At 40.6% G+C, this 26,784-nt stretch overlaps 1 protein-coding gene across 3 annotated transcripts in view; it reads left to right on the top strand.

Annotated features, from left to right (window-relative positions):
* disp1 (dispatched homolog 1 (Drosophila)) overlaps window positions 1–26,784 on the top strand; it is a 154,272-nt gene that overhangs the window by 46,087 nt on the left and 81,401 nt on the right. Inside the window, exons 3-4 of one of the 3 annotated variants that reach the window (XM_078174106.1) lie at window positions 2,325–2,401; window positions 4,650–4,712. The exons of 1 other annotated variant lie outside the window; for it this stretch is intronic. The gene's annotated coding sequence lies outside the window, so the exon portion shown is untranslated. The remainder of the gene's footprint in view (window positions 1–2,324; window positions 2,402–4,649; window positions 4,713–26,784) is intronic. One more of the 3 variants, XM_033648467.2, reaches the window with a different exon arrangement.

Here is a 26,784-nt window from a genome sequence, read left to right as displayed (position 1 = left end):
CATTGCTCAAATTCCTCCCCTTGTGTCATCGCCGCTAAAGCAAATAGCGGCTTAGGGGAAAGGATTCTGTGACTGAATCAACAGATTGTTTGTGTCTTCACAGGCTCAAAGGAACTTTTTTAGAATTGCAGAAAGGTAGGAATTTGGGGAAAAGTTCCTTTTAGCCTGACCCTGTTATTGTGAAACCAATGACTTGAACCTTTTTTATCAGCCCCCTTCCCTGGAACAGTGCTACTTTCAAAGCTTAGTGTCTCTGGGTTTTGAAGGGAGCTCTGTATTGGGAGGCAGAACTCTGGAATTGAATCCCCAGAGTTTGATTGACTCTTTTGGATATGAGAGTAGACTGTGACTCGAGCCATTGGATTAATTGGTGCACACATGCTTGGCCTGGGCCTACCAGTAACCTGGGGTAGATGGGAATTGTCTGTGAGGTAGTTGTATGTGAATTAATTAGGGTCAATCTGGGTCTTCCTTGGACTAAATCAGTATGGAGGCCTGGGCCTTTCCACTCCAATACACAGCTGTCACGTGTTAGTAGTGAGCAACACTAAAGAAGTTGCAAGTATAATGACAAAGGGAAGATATTAGCTCTAATATTTTTTTCTGAAGTGTATAAGCAAGTTTTTTATGCCTCCACACCAGCAATAGCCATGGCCACATTCATTATGTTTTCAGGTTGTCCATCCATCCGTACACACGCAATACACACGCAATACGTCCCATTCTTGTGAATGTGATATCTCAATATGCCATTTCTTCAAATTTGGCACAAACTTTCACTTGGACTTAAGGATGAACTGATTAGATTTTGGTGGCCATAGGCCAAAGTTCAAGGTTACTGTGACTTTGTCTATCTCATTCTTGTAAACACGATATCTCAAGAATGGCATGAAGGATTTTCTTCAAATTTGGCACAAACGTTCACTTTGACTCAGTGATGACGTAGTTAGATTTTGGTGGTCAAGGGTCAAAGGTCAAGGTCAGCGTGACTTATCTCAATCTCATGAAAGCAATATATCAGGAACAGCTTGAGGGAATTTCTTCAAATTATTTGCTTTATTCTAGAAACTGAGAAGTTCTGTTTGTTTGTTTTTTTTAACATAATTGGGTGATTTCTAGGGCAATGCACGCAAACCTGGCAATCTGTTGCAGACCAGCAGAGGCCAGTGCACGAGACACGGGCTAGTCCAGAAAGGATGAAATTTGGATGACAGTAATGAGTATTACTCAAACACTGAGGGAGTGTTTTCTTTGCTATAAGAATCTATTTTTCCTGTAAACACACACACACACACACACACACACACACACAGTTCTTCCTCCCGTGGCTCTTAGTAGCATTTGTAAATGATTTTATTCTTCTACTTAAAATAATTTAGTTGTCTGTAGTTGGTTCCTCTGACCTGAGGTCATAACTCTAAGTTGGCTAAAAGTCCCTCCTCTCCTCATCTGTCCATATTTAAACTCCCTCTGCGTCTGCCACTCTCTTTATCTTCTCCCTATCAACGCACACCTTGATAATTGGTGATGTGGACCATATGTTGGGTTTGAATGGCCTTCCGTTTAATAGAGCTGTGTGACATACTCAAGGACATATCATAACCTTGTTATTAGGCTACCTGTACCTTCCTGGACTGGCGTCATGGCAGGGGCATATACTCTCCTAGAGGCATACAGGTCCTGGAGGGAGGGCAGATTGCAGCCAATCACCTTCTCAGCAGAGCAAATGATATGCTGCAGTCTGCTTTTGTCCTTGGCAGTGGCAGCAGCATACCAGATGGTGATGGAGGAGGTGAGGATGGACTCAATGATGGCAGTGTAGAAGTGCACCATCATTGTCTTTGACAGGTTGAAGTTCTTCAGCTGCCGCAGGAAGTGCATCCTCTGATGTGGTTTCTTTATAAAGCTTGCAGGTTTAGTACGTGTGTGTTTGTGTCTGGGTTTTTTTGTATGTGCAGCCACTGGGCTCTGCGGTCCCTAGGAGCTCCTTGTGATTCTCAGTCATTCTCCTCCCTTCTCTGCCAATTAAAATGATTTCTCTTCCATCACTTGTTTTGCAGAGGCTAGTCTCTGTAGCTGGAGCTTCAAACTGTTTCCAAAGGATTTTCATGGAATATTAGCAATATTTTTTTTCCCATTTAAAGTACAAATGCGCCCATTGTAGAAGTCATGCTTTCTTTATTCTTGCTAGAGTGCTGCTGATCTTTTACTCCAGTGGAATTCATTTTTTTGAAAGCCCAGTCTTGGTCCTAATTGTGATTTAAGTGTATCCTGAAAAGAAAAAGAGCAGTGACAGATGAATTTTATCTTTGTGTCTCTTACAGATTTACTGTCTCTGTGAGGAGTTTGACAGTCTGAACGCATGAATAGATTTGGAGCATGGTTCTTTTTCATCCAACAGGTAAAACATGTGACACTGTGTCTTGTCTCTTCACATCATACTGTATCTTTTCCTCTTTAAACAATACCTTTGTTCATATAAACCACATCAGGCAAAAAGTCGTTAGGAAATTCCGACTTCCTGTTGTGATCAGTTTAAGCTGTGTTTCTTCTTTTTGTGAGTGCAGTTAAGGGAATGGTACAGGTCTCAAACATGGATGTATAAAGAGACCTGGATACAGCATTAGAGGTGGGCCCCCGTTCACTCCTATTAAAGTTGCTCAGTGGCACATGAAGTTAAAAAAGCTTTATTTCAAAAAGTTTCACATAGTGGCACTTTGGGCCACTATGTGAAATTGGGTTCAAAGCCCTGCACTGTTCCTGGGGGCTTGGTCTTAAAGGCTTGACATTAGTACCTGTCCATCTGCCAAATGCAGGTAGAATTTGGCAGTGGTGTGTCTGTAACACAGTCACTCTTGTTAGCCAGTTTGGTAGATGTCATTTATATGCACACAGCTGTACGGTACGTAGATTAATGCATGTGATGCAGAACTAAAATTCATAAGTGCCAGTTTCACAAGTTGTGTCTTCGTCGGTTTCTTACACACAACCTTATAAGAGCTGAATATTTCAACATTATACATTTGATGCAGTCTTGATTTACGTGTTTACATTGGTAATTTACATTTAACAGGACTGTAAATCTACTTTAAATAGATTGTAGCACACCATAGTCAACTTTAATCAAATAAAACATAATTTCCCAACAATACAATTGAGGTAGTGAAAAATTCTGAGTGGCTCGTAACTTTAGAAAACCACTAGCCACAGTGGCTGTTGATATAATGTTAAGCTCTTCTACCTCTTCTACAAAATATTTCAGTGCACTTGCCGGTTAATTTTTTATACATGTGAAAGTGTTGTTGATGAATGACAGATTGTGCTGGAGCAGTGTGTAACTCACCACTCAAAATATGACACAAGGCATTATAGTGAACTGCTTTTTGTGACCCATCCTTGGACCTCAGTATTAGATAACACAAAAAAGGTGTAAACAGTGCCTCTAATTTGTTAAATTTTTAAAGTTACTGTTACCCCTTTTCCTCCAAATTAGATCTGGTTCTTGAACCAGTTCCATTCAGAATTCTTGGAACCTTGGTGCTGTTAATCAGGCTATGTTTCCACCAGTTTTGATCAGGACCATTGTAATTAAGGATGCGTCATCAACAGAGGGTGTTACACAATGCACAGTGTGAGTAAACAGTAGTGGCAAGGTGGCAAGTTGCATTAATCTCCTGTGAGCTCTTGCCCTGTTATTACAGATTACATTTGTTTTTTATCCAAGAACCAAACATGGACCAACTAATAATGATAACAAGATGTGGATGAGTATTACGTGCAAGACTCCATGCTCTCTTTCCAACCTGCACACCCACTGATGTCATCAGGTTCACACTTTGGGTCAAGCAAAACCTGCTATTTTTTGGTTCCAGCTGGGAACCAACTTTCCAGGTTCTCACCAATTTATTTGTCAGTGGAAATGCTATGAATAGTTCAAAATTAGGTGAGGGAACTGGAATGGAACCCGTTACATGTTGGTGGAAAAGGGGTATATGAGATTTTTTTCCCCGAGAGCAGGAAGCTCATTAGATCCTTATTTTAGTATTGTCATCTAAAGAAAGCATTTATTGCAAAGCCAACATAAACTGTCCCTCCCCTTGCCTCAGTACTGTATGGATCAACTTAACAGAGAAGTCAGTGTCCCTTAATCAGTGTCCCTTGATCACAAGCAGCCTAATAAAGAAAACATGTGAGAGTTAGGAACCGAGTAGTAAAGCGGCTGTTCCTGGTCCTCTTCCTTTCCCTCGTGCCTCTGTCTGGCGAGTCCAGACAGGCCTCCGGTAAAAGGTGAGGATGTTTGTTCTTCACCTTGGTACAACTGGGTCAGTGAGCGATCTAAAGGTGTTTACCCATGGCTCACAGCTCACAGTGCCCTCACAGACCTTTAACATGGATTCTTATTCCAGGAAGAAGTAGCTTTTATCAGGAAAACATACATCTCTCAACCACATTTAATAATGACGTGTTTTGAATGCTTTAACACCCGCTCAGATGTGTGAATTAAGGGTTGTTTTACTCTCAAAACATGCTTGTTGGATTATTTGTGGTTATAGCGTTGTGTGATGGTGTATGACTGTTAACAAATTATTCCCACCAAGAAAAACAGTATCAACAGTTCAGGTTGAACTGTGTCCCTCTACCTCTTCCAGCACATGACTTCATGTTGAAGTATGAATCTAAACTCAGACAGCAGTGCAGCCTTACATGCACAGGTAATCAACAGCACAAACACGCACGCACGCACACACACACACACACACACACACACACACACACACACGCACACACACACACACACAAAGTAACATTTCTCTCTCACACTCACTCAATCTGTCTTTCTGGTTGGCTGTGTGCTGACCTGCTGAAAGCCTTTCAGGGTCATGTCAGTCAGCCAACAACTCTCTCCTCTCAGAGGCTCAGCAGGTTCAAGTAGGACGCCAGTCTGTCCTCCCTCCTCATTCCTTCACATTGGCTGCCTTGTCATGTTAAGATGTAGGGAACACTCATCAGTGTGTTTGCAGCTATGAAAAGAATAGATGTATTCAGAGTATTGGAATATGTTTGTGGGTTTATTCCTGTTCGTATACCTTGTCGTGCGTTCATACATGCATATGTATAAAGGCCTGACTGCGTAATGTGTGCGTGCCTGAATTCATTTATTATAGTGTGTGATCATTGTGTGTGTGTGTGTGTGTGTGTATAATCATGGGTGAATTTGGAGAACAACTAAAGGAGCAGCTGTGGCTGCTTTGTACCGTGGACAACGTCTGTTATTGATTCTGCTGGACTGGAGGCTTCAGCGCTGCCCAGCCTGCCTGCCTGCCTGCCTGCAGCTGCTCGGACTCTCCCTTTAATAGACTTCGCAGCCTTTGAACAGCTTTTTAGAGCCCTAAAGGAAGTAAACACTGACCTTAGTCCAGGGCTAACGCTGTATAAGCCAGGTCATAAAGTGGAAATCTGCAAATAATAATGGTTAATTGTTTAATTTTTTGCTGCTGAGGTGCTCAGCAGAATTTGGCTGTTTCGACTCTCAGTGTATTTTAAATAACTTTTCTCCACATCTGTTTTCTCTTTTTAGTGTCATCATTTCGTACAGGAAATTGTGGTCATAATCAAGTAGACCAAAATTACAGTGAATAACGTAGTGGCAGCTCCATGAGGGGAAGTAATTTGAGGCAGTTGGTTAAAGAACTAAAAATAAATGTGATCAACAAATTATATGGATATTAGTAAATATTAGTGGCATTAACTTAACTCAATGGAATGTAAAATGCCCCTCATGAGTCGCAGTGACTCAGTGAGCTGGTTGGGTCCTACAGTATGCGCACCAAATGACGTCACCAGCATAAGATAGCGCCAACCATATCCTGGATATTTTGGCCTCAGTTCTGTATAGTGGGAAGAAGTGGAGATGTCAATTCAATCACTCAATCAATTTTATTTATAAAGCCCAGTATCACAAATCACAATTTGCCTCACTGGACTTTACAGCATAAGACATCCCTCTGTCCTTTGGACCCTAACAGCGGATAAGGAAAAACGCCCCAAAAAAACCCTTTAACAGGGGAAAAAATGGTAGAAACCTCAGGAAGAGCAACTGAGGAGGGATCCCTCCTCCAGGACGGACAGACGTGCAATAGATGTCGTACAGAACAGATCAACATGATAAATTAACAGTAATCCGCATGACACAATGACACAGAAAGAGAGGGACAGAGAGATTATTAATTACGGCTATTGTGGTACAATATGTTGAAAGTATATATTAATATATGATAGTATACATATGTGACAATAATTATATGTGTATAATAACAGTAGAAGTATGACTAATGATAACAGCAGCAGAAGGCATAAGGCAGGACCACGGCAGCATGTGTCGTCCATCTTTATATACAGTCTGTAGTCTGCAGCTAATCTCACATACTACTGGACCAATCTGCCTAATATTTTGTGTGCACATTTATGAATATATGCTCAAGAACCTCTTGTGGTTGTGGTGATTCATAATTTTTGAAAAACCTTTTTTATTGACTGTTTTATACAGTCAGTATTCTTAATTCATGACTGCTGACTCCTCACTCCTCTTAACTACCCGGTAGAGGCTGCAAGTCATCAACAAGCTCACATAGAATAAAAACATAGAGAAAAGGGCATTTCCGGCCATCTGCTTGGCTAAACAACAAGCCTTAGCTAGTATGTTGCAGGCTACATTTTGGCTCTTGTCATGGTTCAAAAAGTGACATCCATAGAAAAGTTTGTTTTCATTTTGAGCATCCGCAGATAAATTCTATACCCAATATATTATGATCTACCAAAGTTAGGCTCAATACGAAATACGAAAGAAAAAAAAACATGTCATCTTTGCTGCCATCTAGACTGTAAAGGAGCCTGGAGGGACAATTCCACTTGGTGTAGCCACACAGCATGTATTTCCTATCGTGGACACAACAAGCTTGGGTAGCCATCTGGCAGAGATTTAGACTCTACTGATTGGACTTATCTTGTTGCTATTGTTGTAGTTTTTTATATCAGTGCTATGCGTTGGCTACAGCACATTGCTGTAAGGTGTCAAGTCTTGGATTAGGTTTAATTTTAACTTCAGAAGTTTTAAGGGGCCCTTATTCAACCAGTCTTTCATGCTATTGAATCAGACCTACGGTATTAGAATTAAACTTTGAGTCTTGCTGGTTATAGATTATCTTTAACTAAGGCGGCATTCAGACAGTGTGCAGTATTTTGGCATCTGATAGGCCTTAAAACTGAGGGATCTCTTACTTTGGATTTACAGATCCAGTACATAATGTATCTCTGGTATTTGAAGCAACCTGTTCCCCACCAAACACAGCCCTCCACAGAATTTTTTTTGTCTAAATGCCTGCTGATTTTAACTAGAGCCTGACTGATAGTGGGAATCACCAGAGGATCCCCGATATGATATTTACATGATACTTAAGTCACGATACAATGTTATTGCTATTTAAGATAAAATAATCTAACATAAAATAAGATAACATTATCCCTTATTACTCCCACAGCGGGGACGTTTGCAATATTTTACATATGTTGTGATATGCTGAGTATTGCGATAAAATATATTGCAATATATTGCAATTTATTACCCTTTTTCAACTGTAATTTATGTCCCCAAAGAAAACCTTTTATCTTATTAGATATTAGATAAAATGTTTTCCTTTGGGGACATAATTTACAGTCTATTCATCTTACTTACTTACTTAGAGCCATTTTTTTCAGCAAAATGTATCTAATGGACTGAAAAAGTCTATTATTCTATTAGGCAACTGAAGGTTTATTTGTATTTGTAATATAAATAATTTATATAATAAAAGGATGAATACTTGGCACTGTGTGACGATACAATATTGCCAAAAAGATTAAATATTATGATACTATGCTGTATTCATTTTTTTTCACCACCCCTAGTGATCATATAGTGGCCAGTATTACCTTATTGCAATACTACTGGTATCAGTGTATATTGGCTAATAAGTAAAAAAAAATTGTAGCACAAAAATGCCAAAGATATGCATGAAAAGTGAGGCCATTGCTGCAGTTTTTGTTATTTTTCCTGAATATGACTTATGTGAGCGGGGTGGTTCTTATTTCAGGCGAGGCAGCCTGCCTTCACTGTAATAGGCAGTGTGAAACTCAAGACATTTCCAAAAATCGTGGTAACTTCAATCACCACAAAAAAAAAAAAAAAAAAAAAATCCACTGCATACAGAACTAGTCCATCACCAAACCATTCTCAGTATTCCAGCAATGGACTGGTAAATATTCACAACACATATCAAGTGACTAGTTGAGAAAGCAAAATAAGTCAGCTAGAGGGAAAGTCAAATGCATTTATGAAGGATTTTGTGATTGTTCTTAATGTTTCTGAGCTTGCTGACGAAAACAGGTCTGCCAGTAAGCAGCAACTGATCCTCCCCTCTCTCTGCTAGCAGCTGTGTTGACTGTCTAGTGCATGGGAACCCTTGATTACTAGGCTGACTGTACATTTGGGCTGCCAGCTCATTGTGCCTTCCTCTCCAACACACACACACACACACAAAACACAGCCTTCTTGACTTTGATCGTGGAGAGCTGTAAATGACTGCTTCTCCATCATCCAAGGCCTCGGGTTATCCACCAGGCTTTATTAGTCTAATGAATGGTTCGGGGATGTTTATCCATACTACAGTATGTCTGTCTGAAGACGCCTCTGGCAGCTGTTTCAAGTCCAATAACCTCATGTTGGCGGACAGTCACATGTTTTTTGCTTCATTAGAAGCGTCAGCTGTGATGGCTTGGGATGCTGTCTTCATTAAAGTTTATGATTTGTTGATTTTAATAATCAGTTGTGTTTTTTGATGTGATGTGATAGGGAGGCGTTAAGAAAACACCATTCCTCAATGTAACAAGACACAGGTGTAGTGAAATGACATCAGTGCATAAGCCCAGTTGGAGGCAGCTCTCCAGCCAAAATGGGATTTTACTGGAAATATGTCCACTGTTTGATTTATGATTAACCTTGCTTGATGTAATGAAATTACATATTAATATCAAGGGACAGTAAATGTGATGAAAAACTGCTAATGTTGAAATACTTTGGAATATATATTCTTGCTTAGTTATCAATAACAGATGCCTTTAAAAATCTCAGACTTGAATTTCCAAATAGTTTGGACTTGTCCAGTCTTAAGCATTCAAGATTCCATATGTGACATAAATAATGACACTCTAAAAGCAAAGTTTGGGCAACCCAACCACCAGAAAAAATGTTGGCATGGTACGTTTCTGCAGACCATGGATACATTACAGTTGCAATGTAGCAGATACGTTTAAACTTTATGTTTCAATAACACTGTGGTTACATGTGGTCAGGTTTACGCACAAAAACCACTTGGTTATGGTTAGGAAAAGATCATGTTGTGCTTAAACACAGCGATGATCCGGTAAAAAAACACTATCCCGACAGGAAATGCAGCAATGTCTTAGTAAAAAACAATTGGTTTTCATGGCACTATTCTGGCAGGAAACATAGCAACATCTCAGTGGAAAAACAACACTTTTTGTTTTTGTTGGTCTTGGCATTAGGGGTGTAACAATCCATTGATCTGGACTGACATAGTGATTCACTGATCAACGATCCAGTATCATCAATGCAAAGTGAAAACTTTGATCTATGTCATCATCTTTAGATTACGCCTGTTTTTTGAAAGTCTGTGTCACAGTCAAACAGCAGCAGGCAGATGATGGCAATAAGCCGAGAGAATGACAATGAGGATAACATTATTTACTCAGGAATAAATCAGCGTTGTGGAAATATCGATTTCTGAAAATATGGGTCAGTATACAAAGCGCATGCCAAATTCAAACAACGCTGTTACGAGATAAAACACGACGTGGGCAGGCACCTCACTCCATTAATTTCTTGCAGCAACATTAGCTGCTCTGTTTCAACAATATTCAGCTGAAAAAAAAAAACATGCATGCATGTAGGCTGAAATTCAGCTGTGTTATTCTGTCAGGAGATACAGTGACTTAACCAATAATGAATGAATAAGAAAAAAATATAAATAATACATATAGGCCTTATTTGTTAAACTAGTAGTAGAGTAGAGTAGAGTAGAGGAAACCTCTGCTAGCCACTATGCTAATTTATGCAATGATCAAGTGCTTATGTTAATGATGGATGACGAGCCAAAAGCAATTGTTTTGTCTGTAAACCTTGACAGTAACAACTGAGCCGAATTTTATACTTTTGTTAAATGATCTTGTTGTTAATCAGCGTTTTATGGCTGAACCAATATAATATCGTATCATTATGAAAGTAGTGATTTACACCCCTACTTAGCATTTCAGCCAGGTGTCACACCATTCCCCATCATGTCCACCTCCCGATGACAAAGTCAGCTCATATACTACGTCACTTAAGAAATGTTGATATGGCACATATGAAATGTACAAATGTAATGTACTGTGGTTTGCAGAAAGGTACAATGCCAACATTTTCTTCTGGTGACTAGGCTGGATTGATGGTGGTCAGCAGATGCATTGGAGGGTTGACCATGGCTAAATGTTTCCCCACCAAATTACTGTTTAGGCATATCAGAGCATCACCTGAATGTTATTTAATAACCTAATTCATGTGGTTTGACTCTGAAGAGGTTAGCAGAGGAAATGTATACAGTATGCTCATTGAAAGGAAGTTTTATGAGGTGCATGGAATCATCCGTGATGCTCACATACTCATTCTGTTGGATATTGGAGTCATACCAGACATAGTATCCAGCCAAGTTGTTAGAGAGAGCTATTATGCACGGCAATGGTTATATAACACACATTAATGCAGACTTTCTTTATTGCTTATCTAATATCTCAAAAGCTATTACATGGACTCCGATGAAATGTTGTCAGTCGTGGTCCCCAGAGGAGGTTGTTGATCTTCTGACTGCAGTGTTGTCATTGTGAGCATTACACAATGCTGATGTTAGCATTTAGCTCACAAACACTGCTGTGCAACTTCACAGAGACCTTTTCTTTTCCTTTGACAGAGTATGCTAAACTGTTCAATGCCCGAATTAGACACAAACATACAGTACAGGCCAAAAGTTTGGACACACCTTCTCATTCAATGCGTTTTCTTTATTTTCATGACTATTTACATTGTAGATTCTCACTGAAGGCATCAAAACTATGAATGAACACATGTGGAGTTATGTACTTAACAAAAAAAGGTGAAATAACTGAAAACATGTTTTATATTCTAGTTTCTATAAAATAGCCACCCTTTGCTCTGATTACTGCTTTGCACACTCTTGGCATTCTCTCCATGAGCTTCAAGAGGTAGTCACCTGAAATGGTTTCCACTTCACAGGTGTGCCTTATCAGGGTTAATTAGTGGAATTTCTTGCTTTATCAATGGGGTTGGGACCATCAGTTGTGTTGTGCAGAAGTCAGGTTAATACACAGCCGACAGCCCTATTGGACAACTGTTAAAATTCATATTATGGCAAGAACCAATCAGCTAACTAAAGAAAAACGAGTGACCATCATTACTTTAAGAAATGAAGGTCAGTCAGTCCGGAAAATTGCAAAAACTTTAAATGTGTCCCCAAGTGGAGTCGCAAAAACCATCAAGCGCTACAACCAAACTGGCACACATGAGGACCGACCCAGGAAAGGAAGACCAAGAGTCACCTCTGCTTCTGAGGATAAGTTCATCCGAGTCACCAGCCTCAGAAATCGCAAGTTAACAGCAGCTCAGATCAGAGACCAGATGAATGCCACACAGAGTTCTAGCAGCAGACCCATCTCTAGAACAACTGTTAAGAGGAGACTGCGCCAATCAGGCCTTCATGGTCAAATAGCTGCTAGGAAACCACTGCTAAGGAGAGGCAACAAGCAGAAGAGATTTGTTTGGGCCAAGAAACACAAGGAATGGACATTAGACCAGTGGAAATCTGTGCTTTGGTCTGATGAGTCCAAATTTGAGATCTTTGGTTCCAACCGCCGTGTCTTTGTGAGACGCAGAAAAGGTGAACGGATGGATTCCACATGCCTGGTTCCCACTGTGAAGCATGGAGGAGGAGGTGTGATGGTGTGGGGGTGTTTTGCTGGTGACACTGTTGGGGATTTATTCAAAATTGAAGGCACACTGAACCAGCATGGCTACCACAGCATCCTGCAGCGACATGCCATCCCATCCGGTTTGCGTTTAGTTGGACGATCATTTATTTTTCAACAGGACAATGACCCCAAACACACCTCCAGGCTGTGTAAGGGCTATTTGACCAAGAAGGAGAGTGATGGAGTGCTGCGGCAGATGACCTGGCCTCCACAGTCACCGGACCTGAACCCAATCGAGATGGTTTGGGGTGAGCTGGACCGCAGAGTGAAGGCAAAGGGGCCAACAAGTGCTAAACACCTCTGGGAACTCCTTCAAGACTGTTGGAAAACCATTTCAGGTGACTACCTCTTGAAGCTCATGGAGAGAATGCCAAGAGTGTGCAAAGCAGTAATCAGAGCAAAGGGTGGCTATTTTGAAGAAACTAGAATATAAAACATGTTTTCAGTTATTTCACCTTTTTTTGTTAAGTACATAGCTCCACATGTGTTCATTCATAGTTTTGATGCCTTCAGTGAGAATCTACAATGTAAATAGTCATGAAAATAAAGAAAGCGCATTGAATGAGAAGGTGTGTCCAAACTTTTGGCCTGTACTGTATATGTATATATGTGTGTGTGTGTGTGTGTATATATATATATATATATATATATATATATACACATGTATATATCCACAGAATTTATTTTTTCCAGTCTCATGTATAATTCAGCCCATAGTCCCAGAGACTTTACTTTGAATTCACCAACTCTCTGTTCATTTCCCAGCCTTTTGCAGACAGGAGAGGAAGTGATAAATGAAGGAACGGCAGGGATGCAGGGCTTTGGATCAATGCAGATGTGAGCTCTGTTTATTGTTGTAGTTGCTGAGTTTTCGTTTAAAGCTCGTCTGGCCTTGATCACAGTAGTAGGAAGTCCAACCTATACATCGATGCATGACACCTGGCTGACCCGCTGTATGTGTTAGTGTGGACATGAAAGATTATTTTCTCAGTAACTGATATCCAAACATGGATTTTTTTCTGCTGTGGTTGAATCTTCCTGTTTCTGTTCACTGCCTTTTACCCGAGAAGTCTAGTGGAGTTTCTTTGCTCTGTTGCGGACACTGAGGTCACACGGGGGGGGGGGGGGGTTGGGAGGTCCGATTGAGGTCTAGAAGTTTGACCCTAAAGCTCAGGCTAATAAGGACTTACTCATGTTCTTTCTCACTGGATTTCCCACAGACCACTACCAGCAGCAATTCTTTTTTATATTTGGTAAAGACGTGTAACTAAACAAATGTTGTTGCTTTGACATAGACAATTTGAAATTGGCTGCCCCTGGAAAGCCCTGTTTTGTTCTGCCTCAGAAAAATGACTTTTGGGTTTCTTTTGTGGAGAAGTGGGTAAGTGGGGAGATGAAGCCTGGAGGGACATGTGTATTCATAACACCAGTGCCTCTTTTCTTTGAGTCAGCATTGTCTGCTGTTGTTGTTGCTCTATTGTCTTGTGAGTTCCGCTGGTGGTCTGTCATGTAAACAGCTCTCAAAGGGGAACCTTCTCCACTCTTCTTTTCAAAAGCGCTCTCTCTTTTCTTGTCTTTTTCTGTGGTCATCTCCTTGACTGTCTGCCTGTCTCTTTCCCCATCCCCTCTCTTCCTGATTCTCCATAACACACACAATTGTGCCAGCTCTAACCATCACTGGCATTGCGTCTGTCCCAGGGCAGAGCTATATAGTGTATTGGGGTTTCTGGGTGCCAGTGGGGAAGGAAGAACCCTGCTGGCTTGTCAGCGTCTCTGACCCCTCTGTCACAATGTGTCCCTCTCCCCTCCCACTCATTTCCCTGCCAAGCTGGGAAGAGTAAATATTTATCATCCCCCACAACAATGGCCTGCTCAGAGGAGAAAGAGACTTTGACCAGAGCTCATGCAAGCCCTGGAGGCAAGGATGGTGTCAGCCGGGGCCCAAAGATGGGTTGCAGGAAGATTAAGATGGAGCTTCTGGATACTGTGGAGCAATACATTCCTTAAGTTAGTGGTTATATCACATCATAAAGAACAATGTTGTGACACTTTAAGTAAGGCTCAATCCATGACTGGGTGAGCTGATGAAAGCAAGACAAGTTTGTTTACACATAAAACTGCAAATTCTCTTTTGGTTGAAAGTCAGTGCATACCAGAATTTTAAAGAACAGTTTGTTGGAACGGAGCATTGCATTATGCTTGTGATTACCTCAAATTAAACATAGTATTTGCACTCATCCTCATTTTAACCACACTGCAGGTGTGGCTGTAGGGATGGGAGTGTTTGTGATTGGTCAGTCCACCACTTTGGTTCAGACTGAAACATCTTCACAGCTTTCGGATAGATTGCCATGACATTTTGTACAATCATGCATCGTTCCCGTTGATGAGTCCTTATGACTTTGATGATCCCCTAACTTTTCTTCTAGTGCCACAATGAGGGCAAAATTTGTGGTGTGAGTGAAATTTCTTAACAACTTTTGGATGGATTGTCATGAAATTTAGTGCAGACCACAGGGAACCTCTCACCAACACCCCAATGTTTTTATTTAGCACCATACATCCATTCTTATCCGCTTATCTAGGGCCGGGTCACAGGGGCAGCAGGCTGAGCAAAGTACTCCAGACGTCCCTCTTCGCAGTAATGCTTTCCACCTCCTCCTGGGCGACCTGAGGCCAGATGAGATTTATAGTCCCTCCAGTGTGTTCTGGGTCTGCCCTAGGGCCTCCTATCAGTTGGACATGCTCGGAACACCTCTAACAAGAGGCGCATAGGAGTTATTCTGATCAGATGCCTGAACCACCTCAACTGGCCCCTTTTGACACGAAGAAGCAGTGGCTCTACTCTGAGCTCCCTCTGGATGTCCGAGCTCCTCACCCTATCTCTGAGGCTGAGCCCAGCCACCCTACAGAGGAAACTCATTTCAGCTGCTTGTGTCCGCTATCTCATTCTTTCAGTCACTACTGAAAGTTCATGACCATAGGTGAGGGTTGGGATGTAGATGGACCAGTAAATCGAAAGCTTTGCCTTCCAGCTCAGTTCCGTCTTCACCATGACACAGCGCCCGCATCACTGCTGATTCTGCACCAAGACGCCTGTCCATCTCACAGTCTACTTTACCCTCACTCCTGAACAAGACTTCGAGGTACTTAAACTCCTTCACTTGAGGAAGTAAATCTCTCCTAACCCAGAGGGGGCAATCCACTGTATTTTGGGAGAGAACCACGGCCTCAGATTTGGAGGTGCTGACTCTTGTCCCAACCGCTTCACACTTGGCTGCAAACAGCCCCAGTGCCTGCTGGAGGTCACAGTGTGATGAAGCTAACAGAACCACATCATCTGCAAAAAGCAGAGATGCAGATCTGAGGCCCCCAAGGGCTATTATGAAGTCAGTATTTTTATTCGTGTTTTACTTTGGTGTATTCCCAAATAGCTGCAAAACTAATGACAGTCCCATCATCCTTTGTACCCATTCATAAGTAGTTTTTAGTGCTAATTGGTCAATTTTAGCAAGCTAATGTGCCACACAGTGATGGTGAACATGGAATACATTATACTTAATAATCATCAATAGCATTGGAATTGTGAGTACGCTGAATGTTGGCATTTAGCTGAAAGCACTGCTGTACTTATGTACAGACACACAGAGCTGCTAGCATGGCTGTAGACTCTTAGTCTTGTTTACTCTTTGCCATAAAGGACATTATTGAATATACATAGACTGGATTCATTCCGTTTAATTCAATTCAACTCAATGCAATTTAGTTCAATTTAATTTAATACAATAGAACTTAATTTAACTGAAGGAAACTCTTGTGCCGGACAGTAACACAATTTACAGTAACAACAATTAACATTCACTGACCAGTAGCAACCAGAACAACCAGTGGGTTCCCCGAGTCAGGGTCACACACTGGTCCCAGTTTTTAAAACAATACAGTATAAAGTATTGAAAATATTGAAAATATACAAGATACAAAGTGTTTAAGGAGCAAAAAGCAAAAACCAGTTCAAGTTAACAGTAAAAGTAAGATAAGTACAAGTTACTAAAAATGAACTCAAATTTGGAAAAATGCACGTTGCCAAAGAAATATCCAACAATGTTTTTAACAATGCTTGTTTGCAATAAATTGTGGGTAGAAGGCCCATGTGTTACATACGTTAAATGAAGCAGTGCTAGGCAAATGCTGCCCCAATTGGTTAGTTTGTAGCCCCCTAAAAAAAAGGGTTTTTTTAGAACTTAGGAGTTGTTGGTCTACTATGCCTCCAATAGTTAGCGTGTGAGGTAAATGGTCAAAAATATTTCAAATATAGTGTACACTCAAACTGATTTTGAATTTTCTAAGAGGCTAAAATACAGCAGTGCATTGTTTAGCTTTTGTGCTGGTAGATTTGGTTTATCAAAGACTTAAGCAAAGCAACACAATACATAAAATAAGCACAGCAGAAATGTCAGATGGGTCGGACCACTGTAAGTAACTTTATATCTTTAAACATTGTAGTCGCAGCTAAAGATGACAACAGGAATAAACAAGTTTGTTGATTCCACATATATCTGCAATTGAAATCAATTGTCCGTTGTCTACCTGGAAGTGTTAGTGTGATGTTTCAGTGATTGGGTTTATTCACCCTTTGCACATACGTCACATGATCACGTGACGGCGCCATGACGGACGGCGGAAGTAATGATGGACGTAAACAGACCGTAACAGACGAGTGGGAAAATTCAGAAGAGCGAAGCAATTTCGATTGAAATAAGCATTTTTTTGTAATATTTAACACCATTTTGACTTTATAAATGGCTACTACAAGTCAAAAAGATGTTGTGCAGTTGTCGGTTGAGGTGGGTCACCTTGTAGGTACTCACAAAGAGCAGTATTTGGAGAAACTAGCGTTAGCAGAGTTACATACCGACCCGTACCTTCTTCCTCCCCATGTATTCACGGATCTAACCAAGTGGTCGAGTCTGCCCGACTTCAATCCACACGATCTGTACCACTATGTTGTAAATGGAGTATCCCCATACACAGATGCAGATCTAAAAGTGTACAAAAGTCTGGATGCTTACCAGTTTTTTGTTGCTGGTTGGGTTACCGGTACGTGGTGCTAAGCTCACGGCAGGGGGAGTACCTCATAATGGCAAAGCTAGGCTTTCATCGGTCATCATGTTATCTACATTTCATAACACATATGTTTTTAAAGGCCTATGAATGCGTACATGCATCCTAGCCTTGGACCAAGACGTTCATTGCCTGAACGTCTTGAAAAGGAACCCCCATTTTCCGGTTGGGCCTACGGGTCTAAAGAGATTTACGTCTCCATAAACGTTCAAATCAAACATGAAATATACTCACCTCATAGCCACAGATGTTAGGAAACTTTCCGGGTGTTTGTATATTCGTTATTGTTCAATAAACGTGCATTTTATCCCAGATGTCTGAAATTTTCTCCTCAATTCATATGGGTTTCAGTGTGCAATACACCTCCCAGCCGCTAGTAGCGCTGTAGAAACCCATAGGAATTGAGGAGAAAATTTCCGACATCTGGGATAAAATGCATGTTTATTGAACAATAACGAATATACAAACACACGGCAACCCCCCGGAAAGTTTCCTAACATCTGTGGCTATGAGGTGAGTACATTACATGTTTGATTTGAACGTTTATGGAGACGTAAATCTCTCTAGACCCGTAACCCCCACATGCAAAAGGGGGTTCGTTTTCAAGACGTTCATGCATTGAACGTCTTGGTCCAAGGCTACTGACAATCCTACTCTGACATTATATATAATATATAAACAGGAAACATAACTGGGAAATATGTGAATCTTACCTTGTAAAAAATGCTCGCTGCAAATCCGGGAGTATTTTGAGGGCTGCCAGTCCTTTCGATTGATTACAGCCATCGTTGTCTTCTCTCGGCATCAAGAGGTTACGATAAAAAGCTAAATTAGCTTTATAACCTTGCCTGTTTGCACAGCACCGCACAGCAAGAAATCACCATATTTACCACCACGAGAGAAGAAAAAATAACGAACTACGACGTCTAGTTTGAGATTTGCCGGCTTGCCATCCAGTTTTTGAAAGTTCCAGTTTTCGTACTTCTGCTGTCCGTCATGGCGCTCGTCATTGACGCACGCAGAGCGTGACGTCAGATGCAAAGGGTAAATACTGTTATTCAGTTCAGATGTGAATCAGGCTTCGCCATCCTGCATATTTGCAACCACAACAAAAGAAATGAGTTCTATTCACAAATTGTTGGGGGACACAAGAAGAAGAATTAACACCCTGCTACCAAAGTTACAGTAGCTATGTAACACATAAAGATGACAGACAAGCAGTAAAATCCCATCAGGGGTTGAAAAGAATAGTGTTATGGACTCTACCCTGGAGACAAATTCAGTTTCTCTCTCTCCCCTCCTCCCCTCTCCTCTACTGAGTAGGTTAAATGTCTATTAAACCCCACCACAGTACATCACAATTAACAGCCATGTGTTGGGCCTGGCTTTAGCTGTATGGAAACAGCATGAAAAGGGTCTTTGTTCCCACTTGAAAGTCCATGAAGATACAGGTTCAATACACAATGACATTGATTCCATATAAAAAAAAAAAGACAAAAGGAGTATACGTAAATAAAAGAAAGGGAGGGAAAAAAGGGGAGACGGTAGATTAAATAAAATGAAATGCTATAGTATATCGGGCAGGAATAATGTTTGTGGTCGATATTATTAGGAATACACACACATATTGCCCATCCAAAGAAATATAGCTGTAACGCCAGAAATAAAATGATCATAGCACTAAAATATTTGGAAAACTGGAAAAATGCAACAGAGCAGCAGTGATGATTTGGGTCTGTCCAAACAATCCAGAGTGATGACAGAAAAAATGTGATGCAGTTCATTTCCACTGGGTGTCCATACCTTGAAGGCTCACAGAAGGATGTGTTTGTGACAACCAATCACATCTGTTAAAAGAATGCACTACACCTAGCAACAGTTTCAACCACACCTCCTTACTAAATTAAAAGTTTCTGTCTTCTTGCACAGAGTTGCTCTGAGAACTTTCCTAAATCACTCCTAAGCTAGGACTCCTCACTAAAACTTTTTAGGTGAAGTAAGGTGCTCTCTGAGAGTACTCTCAGAATGTTTGTGAATATGGCCCCAGGTCTTTAAGCCAGACAGAGGATACAAAATTCTGTGACAAGCTTATAGAGACACATATGCCACTTTATCAGCCTGTCTGGCAGTCAGAGTAGTAAGGTCCTCTAGAACTAGAACAGTGCTATCAGAATGCAGGGTTGCAAATATATATATATATATATATATATATATATATATATATATATATATATATATATATATTTAATTTCAGTCAAGGATCCAAAAACGTAGGCCCAGAAGCCCTTAAGTTTGGGACAAAGAAAGAGCAAGGTCTGCAGGAGTGGTATTGCAGCGGTCACATCTATTGTCAACACTTGGGTAGATTTCTGCAAGTCTTGTCGTGCAAGACCTTGAATTTTTTAAGCCTGAGGCATGCACGGGATGATGAAGAATATATCCTCTTAATACTGTATCCAAGAAATCCTCTCTATGTTTTGATTCCAATTCAGTTTCCCAAGATAGTTTTGTTTTATAAAGAGTATGTGTCAAATGATAAAAGATGATTATATATTTATGAAATAATAGCATTTTGGTTGGGTAGAATCTCCAGACAATTTTCCCAAGGTAATTTAGGGGTGCATGCGGAAAATATGGGAACTGACCTTGAACAAAGTGTCGGATTTGAAACTATGGTAAAAGGTCATGTCCAGGTACAGTGTGCTTGTCTTTTAGGTTCTGAAAGCTAGAAAAATTATCAGATTCATAGAGGTCTTTAATAGACTTGAGTCCCTTTTGTTCCCATATGAGGAAGGCACCGTGTATTACAGAGGGGGTGGGAACAAATGATTGATAGCAGAGCTAGTAAGAATGGGGCTTTGAATTTATAGTGCAGCTGGAACTGAGACCAGATTTTTAGGGTAGAGATTACTTTTGTGAAGACAAGGGTAAAGGTAGAGATAAATATATTAAAGCTGAGAGTGATGTTGATTGGCAGGATTTGGTCTCCAACAGACACCAGTTAGTCAGGGGGAAAGCAGATTGTATCTCTATACACATCTTTACTGTAGGTAGCAGTGGTTAAGTATTATTGCTGCAGCTGTAGGGAGATGAAGCAGAAATATGCTGCATATAATGGCACAGAATGTCATGTAATATATGATGAAGGAAACACCTGTTTAAATGATGAACACAGAGCATATTAGAACCAGGTGCTTCCACACATGTTGAGTCTGAGTGATAATTAGGCAGCTAAACATTCCTTATGGTCATGGAGAGAAATGCTGGGTTGGCTCAGTTAATAAATAATTTTGGCTATTGTGACTCAAAGACTTTGCCAAACCATCTGATGCTGCAGTGGAGACAAAGGTTAAGGCAATGTGATACACACATCTTCTTATTTTATTAGCTAATGAGAACACAGCTTGTAAATCAATAGCATTTACAGTGGAAACAAATCAAATCAAGGACAACAATGTATTAGCATGCTCTGACTCTCTGTTGGTTAACTGGCATGATAAGATGAGTTTAGGCAGAGATCCATAATGACACAGTAATATGTTAGATGTGGTGTGAAATGGCAGGGGGTGAAGGGCTGGTTGGGATCCGGCTGGCTCCTGCCAGGGAGCTGCATCTATGTGACACACTTGGCTTAAACTCTGCGATTTCAAGTCTTTTTTGGAAACGAGTCATTCAGTGTTTTTATATGTTTTATATTTCCCGATACATTTCAGGTATAGGTGGACTCATTCTGACACATGCAAATGCATTCATGGAAAACCTATAACTGTAACTGATACTTTGATGTCTACAGGAGTGGTGAGTACTCTGGTTTTGACAGTAAGGGATGGTGATAATGAAATGAAAACTGGCAGCAACACTTTCTTAATGGAATTTTAAGATAATAACCTCAGATTTAATGGACACTGTGGTAAGTGCAGCTTAACATTTATCCTGCAAAACTGAGGCTCAGCCCTTAAAGGATTTGCTTTTGCATTAGGGGTAATAGAGCATGTGAATCTGCAGAAATAACTCAGAAAAAGCCACATTGAAAAATCAAATAAGGGCTATGGGGATATTTTTTGTTTTGATATCAAGTTTGGCAAATTTCACAAAAGGCTGTCAGTTTGATTAATAAGGTGACACCAGAAATTTATAGACAATGAAGAAGAACCAACACACAATCTGACTCCTGGAAAATTTAAAGCATATTAAAACAACAACAAAAAGATGTGCTCTTAATCAAAAGATGTGCAAAGAGATTATACTTTGCTAGCCATGAGGGGGGTAACAATACACATATTCATATTGATCCATTCGGTTTGAGGCTTTCAGTTCGCTATGCATTACAAACCAAACGGTATGTTGAACTATGCTATTACATTTGGAAAAAATATACAGCTTAAACAGTGTTTAATCTAATGTTCTCAGTGCCACTGCGCTCAACAAGGCAGCCCTCAGGACGGAACAGGCAACATACTGTCTGCCCCCCCACCCCTAAACCAGAACATTCTACTGCAGTGAGACACACTTGGAGGCAGCTATGCTAAGCTAGCTTGCTGCAAGATGATTAGTAAAGCCATCACCAGACCAGAAATAGAAGATCCTATGATAACCTACAGAGCTGGTGTTCAGAGTCACTTTGCTTTCTCTGTGAATTATTAGGGCAATGGTGAGAGAGACTGTAAATAAAAACACACTGAGCCAAAGGACGAGCTGCCGCACAGCGACAGACTCTCCTCAGCAGCTAACCCAGTAGCGCAGTAACATACACGACCCCTGAGCTGAAGGACGTGCTGCTGCACAGCCACAGGCTCCCTTTAGCAGCTAAGCCAGCAGTACGCACAGTCCCGGCACACACGTACAGTGAACCGGGAACAAGAGCTGCTGTGCCGCTGTGCTCCCTTAGCGGCTATAGCTTCTCATCCAGCAGCTAATGTTAGCACAAAGCACACACCCATAGCAGTGAGCAGTAAATGCCGGCGGGCCGAGTTGCAGATTTGGCCAGACAGACTGAAAGCTGTTAGTGGCATAGTGGCAGCTGTTTAGCTTGTGTTTGTATGACATTGGCATTTAACAGAGATGTTTATTCATGTATTTACTAGACTGAAAGAGCATAGAGAGCTCGTGGGATGTCGCATATTTGCAGCTGACACACAGTGGGTGAAAGAAGCGACACCTAGACTATGCTCTCTAAACTGTTTTTCACCATTTCTGAGTCCAGGATTTTTCGGGTGAGCCTAAAAGCCTGCTTGAGTATGCAATTGAGCCATCCTTAATGTAACACCTCTCCAAGCTGTATAAAGACTACGTTACTACTGACATTAAAGGTCTAACTCCACATGCAGTACTTGCCTACACAGTTCTTATCCTTTTTAAATGTTTTCAACAAGTATTTTCTTACATTTATAACGTGTTTCGAAAGAAATCACTGATTTTGCTTTACCTAGACCTTCATGAGCTCATTTCAGCCACACCATGATTCCTGTTTTGTACAAACAGATACTGACCAACAGCGTTGGGGTCATTACACAAAAAAATAATGTTTTATACATTACTTTATACTTATTAAAAATGTAATGCATCACTTTACTCAAAGTAAATTTGTTACATTGCACAGTGGATTACGTTTGCATTACTCTGCAGCATCACCTGAGTTGCACTGTCATGTAACTGCATGTTAAGAAGGATCATGAGAATCAAGACAGGGCTGTAGTGGGCCATAACTGCCTTAAAATAAAACCATAACAGAATATGAATCAATATAAAAGAGGGTGGCCTTCTTAACACCACTTGGTACAAATATTATTTCCCTCAACATAATATATCAATAGGTCTAAATAAAATAACATAAGACATGGCATAAGTTTAGCATTTAACAGGCTGAACATACTCAAACAAACCCACTCAAGTTGTTTGCTCAGCAACCCATGACTCAATAGCAGAATAGTTGAATCGGTTATACCTCTTAAGGAGGAGATCCTGAAATCGATTGTCCTCACTGGAGTCTGCACAGACTCTCCAGGCTAAAGAGCCTCTCCATGGGCGCACTGTTTTCGACCTATTATGCTCATTATGCAGATAATTGAAGAACTTACGTAACACAACAACATACTGTGCGATTAGTAATTGTAATGTGAATACTGAAAGGGACAGCGATGTGTGACATTACTGCGTTACAGACAAGTGTAATTTTGATTACAGTAACGTGTTACTGTCAGAAAGTAACGTGCTACCCAATACTGCTGACCAGGTGCTGTCTCTAGTTTTTCTTTATTGAGTTAGTATCTGATAAATCAAGCCAAACACATGAGAATCATTCTTTCCCATTCACTGCAATTTAGCATGAATGGAAAACCGCAGTTACCATGTGCATCTGTATAATGTTGTTGGCACATTGTGAATGAAGTTGAAGCTGAACATTGTGGAAAACATCAAGAACAACAATGTTGGCAGGTAGTTGAGCATTTAGAGATCACATTAAGAGGATGTGTTGCTTTCCAAGTCTTCTGGAGTTGATTCCTCTTGGTGTCATAGTCAGTTGGTGTATCTGCCGACCTAATGTGGAAATAATTTATACAACACGTAAAGCAAAAATATGCTCCCACAGCGTTGATGTATAAAAAATGAAATTACAGCTTCATTGTATGCTTCCACAAACCTGTTAAGTTGCAGTTACAGTTCACATCCACACATTTTCCCCATAGCAGCACAGAAGATCTATTCACACAGTTTCAAGGTGGACACACAAGATTAGAGTCACCAATCTAATGTTGAGTGATGGTCGGAAAAGTGCAGAATATTATGATGTCACACTGAAGTTGACCTTTGATCTTGTGAATATAAAATGCCATCACTTCATCATTATATCCCATTAGGTAGTTTTGAAAATTTGCCATAATTAGTGTATGAATTCTTGAGTTATGGCCAAAAAGATGTTTTGTGAGATCACAGGGACCTTGACCTTTGACCAGCAAATCTTAATCAGTTCATTGCTGTGTCCAAGTAGACGTTTGTGTAAAATTTAAGGAAATTCTCTCAAGGTGTTCTTGAGATGTCATGTTCACAAGAATGAGATGGATGCCTGGTCACAGTGACCTTGACCTTTGACTACCAAATCAGTTCGTTGCTGAGTCCAAGTGAACATTTGTGTTAAATTTCAAGGGAAAAAAAAAAAAAAAAAAGCTCTCTTAAGGTGCTATTGAGATATCGTATTAGCAACAATGAGACAGATGAGGTCACAGTGATCTCAACCTTTGACCACAAAAAATCAAACCGGTCAACGCTAAGTCCAGATGGATGTTTGTGTCAAATTTGAGGGATTTCCTCAATGTGTTGAATAAATAATGTCATCACTTCATTATTTTATTCTGCTACACATTTTTGTAAAATTTTGTCATAATTTGTGATTGAAATTCTTGAGTTTTTGTGAGGTCACAGGACTCTATCAAAATTCTAGTCAGTTCATTGTAGAGTCCAAGTGAATGTAGCTTCCAAATTTGAAGATTTTTCCTCAAGGCCGCATTCTCGAGATATCGCATTCACGAGAATGAGACAGATGGACGGACAGACAAGCCGAAAACATAACGCTTCTCGCTATGGATATTGCTGGCATGGAGGTATAAAAACAGAAATAGTCATGTGATGTTGTTATCCAGTTGCTGGCAGTGCTGCAATAAGTGCATTGTTCTGTCCAGCCCAGTGCAGGACTTGTTTTTGCTGCAAACTTGCCATAAAAAACACAAATTTCAATTTTAGTTCCACACAGCCGACTCAAGACTTGGAGGATCGGCACCAATCCCAAAAGCTACAGATATCACTGTGTACCTCTCTGGTCCTGCCGTTATTATTCCTTATGGAGGAGGCCCACTGACCCAAAGCATGATGTAATTCCATAAGCCTGTCACTAATAATTTCCCCCTCTTTTTTAATGACTCTGAGATGAATGCCAGACCAAGACTGGGGCCCCGTCATTTTCAGGGTGTGGAGTTTTTTTCCCCAATCGTCTGCTTTTATAGCAATTTTACACTGTTTATAAATATTTATGGACATATACAGACAGCTAATAAAGTCAGCATTGGCGAAAGGAAAACTGGACAACTTTCCACTTATTTTCATTTTTTGAGCATTACTCTTTCTCTGTGCCGCCCCGCTTCCTGCTGCCAAAAAGCTGTACCCACCATTTGAGTCATAATAATAACAAGTTGTTTTCTCACATGAGAGAGAGAAGAGAAATTGCAAACAGGCCCTGGGTCCAATAAGTATGCATGTACATGCCCTGCAGGGACAAACATACCCTCATGTGTCCACATTCATGTCTGCTCTGCAAGTGATGGCAGGGACAAAAAGGGCTGGGGAATATCACGCAGACAGATATCTGTACATGCCCGCACAGCCTCACCCATGCGCGCTTCGTCACACACACCTGTACACACACAGACACCTGTAGGCCCTGTCTTCCCTCGTGGTACTGTATCGGTTTTCTTTTTGATGTAGAGTTTGTTTTTGGTTGTTGAGGCTCAGTGGCTGCGGAGGAGTCGGATGTTGTGTGAAGTGGACGAGCTGTCAGGAGGAGAAAGGGGCATGGATATTGTTTCACTGTGTTTATTCTAAAAGATGGCATCTTTGATGACCCGAAAGATTTCATACCCTACAGGTTTGGAATGAGACACTCTCATATTCTCTCGTATTCAGTTAGATCAGTTCAATTCAATTTTTTTTAGTTAAGCCCAATATTGTAAATCACAATTCGCGTCAAAGGACTTACATACCACATCCCTCTGTCCTTGGACCCTCACGGCGGATAAGGAAAAACTCTCCAAAAAACCCTTAAACAAGGAAAAAATGGTAGAAACAATAACTATTAACAATAGCGATAGAATTCTGAATAATAATTTCTGTATATGATAGCATATATGTATATGTATGTATAATCATAACTGATAGTATATGTATGGGACAATAGTCATATGTGTATAACAATAGTACGTGCTTTATGTGTACATATACATATACATTTACAGTACCATTCAAAAGTTTGGACACACCTTTTCATTCAAGTTAATGGGAAGTGTATCCAAACTTTTGACTGGTACTGAACATGTACATATTACGCGTCATCCTCCTACATCTGCTGTTGACATACTGGGATGCTGCAAACAACACCAGAACATCAACAAAAGCTAGTGGTTAGGTTTTGGCAACAAAATCACATGATTAGGTTTAGAAATAGTTATGGTTTGGCTCTACATTCTTGCGGGAAGTGAATAGCAGGCTCCCGGGTGACAGTCTGGGGTTCATTGGACAAATCCACAAATCCACCCCCCCTCCTCCACTCCCCCTAGGGACTTTCAAGCTCCTGATATTACATCATTAACGGCAACGTTTCAACCTAAGGCCATCCAGCGACGTATTATAGCACTGTGAGAGATGCCTTCTGCTTGTTTCATGAATGGATGCTGCCTGTCTGCCGATCATACTGAGAGGTGCTGTCCAGCTGTCTTGCGGCATATGATGCCCCCACAAAAGGTGGCCGTCAGTGTCAGGTGT

The sequence above is a fragment of the Epinephelus lanceolatus genome, chromosome 13 (genome assembly GCF_041903045.1).
Source record: "Epinephelus lanceolatus isolate andai-2023 chromosome 13, ASM4190304v1, whole genome shotgun sequence".
Taxonomy (NCBI): domain Eukaryota; kingdom Metazoa; phylum Chordata; class Actinopteri; order Perciformes; family Serranidae; genus Epinephelus; species Epinephelus lanceolatus.
This window is presented reverse-complemented; position numbering and strand designations above follow the sequence as displayed.